A 7458-nucleotide genomic window follows, 5' to 3' on the forward strand; every position below is an offset into this window, starting at 1 on the left:
CAATTTCTGTAATTGTTCAGGTGTCTGTAACTGTACTTTTTTTAGGTTATGTGATAAGAGCTTATCTGCACACCCACAAAGGAGCACAGAGCTGCAATGGGTTGGGGGAGCACTTCTGGCTACTCCCAGACCCACGGCCAGAGATCCTTCAGCCTATCAAAAGCCCATCTCTACCACTCCAAAGAACAGGAGAAAAATGCAGAAAGCAGATGGGAAACACAAATTAAGGACTCAAATGGAAGGACATTGCATCTGGGCCCCTCACAGGACTGTCCTAGCAGAGCCTCAGCCTTTTTGTCCAGGTGCAAAATCCATCACGATTGGGACCAGTCACCTTTTGAACTAAAGGGGAGCTCCTACTGAGGGGCAAGGGACACAATATGGGAGGAAGGGAAAAAGCATGCTATGATTGCACAGGATGTATTAAGGCATGTTTAGGGGAGGAAACAAAGGTGGGAAAAGAGAAGGATTTAGGCAATTTGGGAAGAAACAAGTATGGGCGATAGAGGGATGAGCGAATAGAAGAGTCCATTTGCATGTAAAAAGCAGCTGGTCAGTATACTTGTCTGGTCATGCCTTGTACCTTATCACTGCCGTCTGTTCTGTCTTCTTATTAAATTCCTTCAATTATTTTCCAATAAGGGGCTCTTGACTCCATGTTCATGTGCATGTATGGGGTCTGTAGTGCCAGTCACTGGAGTGAGTGTGGTTGTGCAAGCAAGTGTGTGACCACCAGTGAAGATAAAACTGAATGAGCAGCAGGAAGTGGCGGGGGATCAAGGGGTGAGTGTGGGTGTCTGGGGGCCAAGTCTGAGCGTGAGAGTACCAGTGTATCCAAGAGTGAGAGCACAGGGAGGCTGGCTATGGGACCAGGGAGTCATAGGCGCCTCCATGTATGTATTTGTGTGTGAGTCACAATCTGTATCATCAACTGGAATGTGGCTGTGACCTTACATGTTTGTCCAGCTGCCAACAACTGGAGATACTGGGATCCAGGGACAGCGACTGGACAGGCTGAGTATATGAGGCCAGCTGCTGGAGGAATTCACACTGTGTGTGTATATATAGATATGATATATATTCCCACTAACGTCTCTATCCTTCTCAGCCAAAGAGAAGAGCAGGATGGAACCATTGCTGTTACCTGTGTTTGTGCGAGTGTTCTATGTTTCTGCCTGTTATCTGTGTGGCTAAACACATATATATATGTGATGTATATCTCTGCTGAGTGTGCATGCGCTTAGTGGAAATACATTTTCAGCCTCCTTACTTGTTAGACCTGGGGGCATGGAGCTACTGCAGCCTTACCTCTCTCAGACTGTTAGGTCTAGCATGACATATTTTCCTCTTAACCCTTTTATCTTTGTATGGTACAAGCATAGTTTTATATCAATAAGAGTAGTAAGTAATTATTCTGTGTAACATAGAGAACTGATACAAGAGCAGCATTCTGAAAACTGGAGACAGGATTTGACATGAGGGGGTTCAGGACTGGTAAGAAAATTAACTCTATCCCAGATGAAACCCAGACATAAGGTAAGAGATGGAGCACATTCTTGGCACTGGGGCCTCACAGCTGGAGCCACCTGACCAACAATCAGTTATAGAGATGCAAACCTGAAGGTGGACAAAACTGGTTTCAGGGGCAACAAGGAGAAGAGAGGCGTGGTATCAAGCATACAGCAAAGGCACCATACATAGTAAGTTTGGTTGTAATGTGGAGCCAATTCATACCAATGAATAAAGATGTAAAAACATTTAAGCAAACATATAAAAATTACTGAGAAGGAACCATCAACCTCACACTAGTTTTTGCAATAACACTTTCCATAACACCCCCCTAACCAGCACCCATAGTAGTTTAAAACCACCAATATTAGGACCCAGGGAAAAAGGGAAAGGGTGAGCATAACACAAGGAATAGAGATAGAAACTAAGTGTGTGTAAAAAAAAAATTAACTTCATTATTACTCTTTAATGATTAGATCTGGATTAATAATGGTTAGCTTGTTAAGCTTTTTGTAATGTGGGCAATAAGTTCATGGCTTTATGCATATGTAAGGTTTGCTTCCTATTTCCACAATAACAAGATTTTGAACATAACACTGCATATGCTGAAAGGTTGCTAATCTTTAGAAATGGATATCACTATAAATCTGGCAAAGTGTGTAGACACACAAGAATGATGTATTCTGGAACACTGGAGGCACTGGATGAAAAGAAGGGCAATGAGAAGATCATGGTGCTATTTCAGTGAGGTAATCATGGAGGAAATACAAAGAAAAAGACAATATTGTGGACAGAGGGTAATATTGCAGGAATGGTACTTGAAAGAAACCATGTTACATCGGCCCGGGAATCGTTGTCTAAAAGTTTTAAAAAAGAATTTATCAAAAAATATTTTATGATTTCTATGAATGCTAGTGACAATATTCTGTTAAGTACTATTTGCCTTCTACCAAACTATGAAAGCTCTTCTAAAATCAATTGTATCAATAATGTAGCTTCTGAAAATAAAATCCCCTACTGCTGGTCCCTTGACAGCTGTGGATCAGAGCTTTATATAGCTGACACTTACACACAATAATGTCACTTACATGAGTTTGAATGGACAATACCACACTGAAACTGTTCTTGATCTATTTTGGAGTTTGATGACTTTTCATTCCAAAGTTTTTTGCACAACTTCTATCCACACACACAAAAAAATTCTTTTTGTTTTCTACAAGAATAATTACTATCTTCTACTAGGCTCTCCAGGAGAAATTTAAATCAAGATAAAATAATTGAGGTGTAAAAGTCTGTTCAGAAGTTATCATGCTGACCTATGTAGGTACTCATTTGAGGGTGTTTATTCTAAAGGTCAGATAAATGTGGAAGCTGTTACTTGCAACTGCTGCTAATTCATGGATAATGTTAATCAACAAATTCTTAAATTTGCTTCTGTAAACAGCAGTAAGCCCCAATTTGGTTGTACCCACAATTACCAGCACATCTACTCAAGGATCTTTTTCTTTGTCATGACTACTGTCACACCCAAATGAGCTGATGTCATCTAACCTAAGTAATCTTGAACCTAATATTGTCTTATTGCCTCCCAGTTTTTGATCTGTCACCATTGTCCAAAGTCATGGACTCATTTTAACTCGACACATTTTATGGATATTTTATGGATATTTTACAGGAGTAGTCCATATAATAATAATAATAATAATAATAATAATAATAATAATAATAAAGCAGCCGCTTCCTGAGGTTAGTCCACAGCACTAATGATGTGGTTTACTTGCTTTCTGGGAGTTAATTTACTTGCTATGACAAGGTAAAGTTGATTAAGAAGCTGAAGTGATATCTAACCACATGGAACATGGTAACTGAAAACTCACAGGATTCAAACAATAATTTTAAGCAGATGATCAGAACCGATTGTTCTTTCACTGAGGTGCAACAAGATTGGCCCTTAATTGGCCATACATTATTTAATATCTTGAAAGATTTGAAATAAAATAAACGACCGATAAAGCTGGAGATGAACATGGAATGCTAAATAATGTCCAGAAAGGACACCAGGTTATTTTTTAAACAATTAAATACCAAACAGCATATATTTTAACACAGAAAAATAAAAAGGCATACACCTTGGAGCAAAGAATGCTGGGCTGTAGAGATAAAGTGCTAGTAGACAATGAGTAGACAATGCCCCTTTGACAGAAATATTACTGGATAATTAGGTAAATATGAGCAGAGAACACAGCCAAAATCTGTCAATTTAAAAAACTTAAATATTGATTAAAATACCTAACTTATTCTGTTCTTGCATTTGGCAATATTTCAGTTTCTATTAATGTAATATGTCCCATTCTGGTATTCATAATTCAAGAGGTAAGTTATTATGTTGGAGAAGATTCAAAGAAAAGCCTCAAGACTGTTGGTGGTATTGAGGAAAAAGAGAGTGGGAGTATTCAAGAAGCTAATCCTTTTAGGATCATGCAGTCATAAATGGAAAAATATTGGACTGTTGCCCTAGTTCTGTTCTGAAACTACCTCTGAGAAAGAGACTGTTGAAAATAGAAGAAATATAGAGAGGACTTGTGTCTGTAGGCTAAGTTGGCTGTTGGCTTCTATGGATTTCTGTTTTGGTATTGCTGTAGTGAACTAGTATGTGATAAGAGAAGGATTTTCAGTGTCCTAAAGCAAATTATAACAGAGCCCAATGCCTGGAAATTGAAACCACAAAAATTCTGCATAATTTAAAGTTGAGAAATTAACCACTGGAAAACTTTACAAAAGTTGAATTGGCAGTTCATCACTAAAATTATGAAAATCAAAACTAATTATTTCCCTATGAGAAGTATTCTCAAACTGAAATCAGGACAGGAAAGTTGCCTAGAAAGTCAGGGCAGGTGAACACAATTTCCTTTTTGATTTTACGTGTCTATGATGTTTAGAAATTGGAATTAAAAACATAACTTCATTTCAGTCTAGTTAAGAGATGGCTGACACATACCCTGAGCTGGTAAAAATCTGGGATCTAGATGTCTACCATTTTGAAAATTTCAGACAACAAACTGTTAGCCTTATGAATCTCAAAGAAGTTGATGAACACTGTTAAAAAAAAAACTATTTCCAAACAAGTGTTTCCAGGTCTGATAAGCCATAATGTAGAGATGTACTACTGATACCTAAAGTTACAAATAAAAGAACCAAATAATAAATACGTTTTTAGAGTCAGCAGGAGAAGAACATTTTCAGAGAGTTCCATAATTGCTGAATGATATTTAAACATTGAGAATGTTAGGCCCAGATGGGCATGCTGTGAACTGCTCAAAACGTTAAATACTAATATTCATAAAACAGCAATTTTCATCCTTTATGTATTCATAGAATCACAGAATCAACTAGATTGGAAATGACCTTTAGGATCATCAAGTCCAACCATTACCCCAGGACTGCCAAGACCACCACTAAACCGTGTCACTGAGGGCCTCATCTACACGGTTTTTGTACGCTTCCAGGGATGGTGATTCCACCACTTCCCTGGGCAGCCTGTTCCAATGCCTGATCACCCCCTCTGTGACGAAACTTTTCCTAACATCCAATCTAAACCTCTCCAGATGCAGCTTGAGGTCATTACCTCTTATCTTATCACTTGTTACTTGGGAGAAGAGACTGACCCCCACCTCACTACAGCCTCCTTTCAAGTAGTTGTAGAAAGCAATAAGGTCTGTCCTTAGCCTTCTCTTCTCCAGACTAAACAACCCCAGCTCCCTCAGCCATTCCTCATCCCACTTGTGCTCCATACCCTTTACCAGCTTTGTTGCCCTTCTCTGGACCTGCTCCAGCACCTCAATGTCTTTCTTGTAGTGAGGGGCCCAGAAATGAACACAGGATTCAAGGCCTTTCCTCACCAGTGAGAGTACAGGGGGATGATCACTGCCCCGGCCCTGCTGGCTGCACTATTTGTGATGCAGGCCAGGATCATGTTGACTTTCTTGACTGCCTGGGCACAAGCTGGCTTATATTCAGCTCCGTCATTCAGCACCACCAGGTCCTTTTAAACCAAGCAGCTTTCCAGCCACTCTTCCCAAAGCCTGCAGCATTGTATGGGGTTGTCATGACCCGAGTGCAAGACCCAGCACTGAGCCTTGTTGCACCTCATACCATTGACCACAGACCATCAATCCAGCCTGCCAAAAATAAAAATAAATTAAGCTGCTGCTGGCATATTATTTTTGCTTTCATCTGTGAACCTTGAAAAGGTTTTGATTTTAGCAGTTGTCTATCAGCAGAGAATTTCCCTCGTTCTCTTACTTCTAGCATGTAATAAAGTCATAAGTGCCCAAGAGTTAAGATTAGTGATCTGTGTGGTTTAGAAATTCAAAATACTAATATTCTGTCATTGCTCGCAACACATGATAGGGTACCCATGCCAAAGGAATGGGACAACCTGTTCATTCACTTTCATGACACAGAACAGGCATACCAAACCTCAGCATACTGCAGTACGGGTACTGCTGCTTTAAAGACAGCATTTCCTGAATATCTGTGTGAAGCACTGGGAAGCACCTATTACTGCACAGCTGAGTAGAACCACACCCAAAATAAAGCAGGTGCTGATGAAATTTTTTAGACGTGAGTCAGCACTAAGAGTTAATTTACTCACAATGTCTCTTTAACAAGGAAGTAAACACTGTACAGATGAATCAGAAAAGGCTAGAAAACGCAATTTTCTCAAGAAAAGAAAGTAGGGAGAATGAAAATTGTCTTTACCTCTATGTTGCTCAAAACCATAGTTCCGTTTTTTGTGTTAACTACATGCAATACTCAGAGGTCACTAATCATCTTATTAAAGCAGATAAAGACAAAACTGACTTTGCAGGGTTGGGAGATGAGGTTTGGGAGGCACTATTTTTTTTATATCAGTGAAACACCTAAATACTTCCAGCTGAAAAAAATTATCTCTTTGATAATGATGATAAATGATTCATGGAAAGCATATCTGAGTTGTTTTCCATCTCCATTTCCCCTTGTGGTCTCAGTTCCCAAAACAAACTGCCTCTCCAATGATACGCTGGGGTCGTGTAACTGTAGTGCATCATGAAAAATGCAGTCTGATCAGAAAGCTTAATCCATTTGATTGTGAAGACAGATGAAAATAAATTAGAGGAGAATAGACTATGTTGGAAGGAACATACAATGGACTCACGGTCCAACTGCATGATTACTTCAGGCTGAACAAAGTTAAAGCACGTTACTAAGGGCGTTGTCTAAACACTAAGAGGCAAGGTGCATTGACCACCTCTCTAGAAAGCTCCAGAGTTTGGCTCAATCTCTCAGTAAAGAAACACTTCTTAATTCCAAACTTCCTTCTGGGCAGGCTTTGAACCATTCACAATGCATTCGCATCACCATATTCCAAGGAGAAGACTTCCTCTGCCTCACAAAGCTGTGGAGAGCAATGAGGCCACCAATGATTAATCAATTCGTTGACTGTTTAATGCAACCCAGGATGTGGCAAGCGTTACTCCATTCTAGAAAACATTCCTGGCAGTGGTGGGATTTGAACCCACGCCCCCGAAGAGACTGGAGCCTTAATCCAGCGCCTTAGACCGCTCGGCCACACTACCTTACTGATGTCACTGCTTCCATCTCCACCAATCATATTCCCCAATCATCAACTTTTCACAGGATGTCCAAAAGAGATATTCTCTATCCATGATTTAAATATAGTAGGAAAAAGAACCAAGCATGGCTCTTCCTACTGAGGGAGACAGCTGCTCCTTCCAGGGGACCACATATTTCTGGTACCCTCATCTGTTGTCAGGGAACAACAGCTGGAAAGTTCTACAAATATCTCCTTGCCTATGAATCTGTGATCCTTTCCCAAGAAAAGAAAGAAAGAAAGGGTGATGGTATATTTTTGGGGAAAATGTGTTGGCTTTTGCATTCAACTTTGTA

At 39.8% G+C, this 7458-nt stretch overlaps 1 non-coding gene across 1 annotated transcript; it reads right to left on the reverse strand.

The window, feature by feature from the left end:
- Nucleotides 1-7045: 7045 nt before the first annotated feature.
- On the reverse strand, nt 7046-7127 carry TRNAL-AAG (transfer RNA leucine (anticodon AAG)). The gene has a single exon. It is a non-coding gene; the product is annotated as a tRNA-Leu (tRNA).
- Between the last annotated feature and the right edge of the window lie 331 nt (nt 7128-7458).

Source organism: Pezoporus wallicus, unplaced genomic scaffold, assembly GCF_028554395.1.
Source record: "Pezoporus wallicus isolate ANWC-B61680 ecotype Strahan unplaced genomic scaffold, APGP_CSIRO_Pwel_v1 contig_5542, whole genome shotgun sequence".
Taxonomy (NCBI): domain Eukaryota; kingdom Metazoa; phylum Chordata; class Aves; order Psittaciformes; family Psittacidae; genus Pezoporus; species Pezoporus wallicus.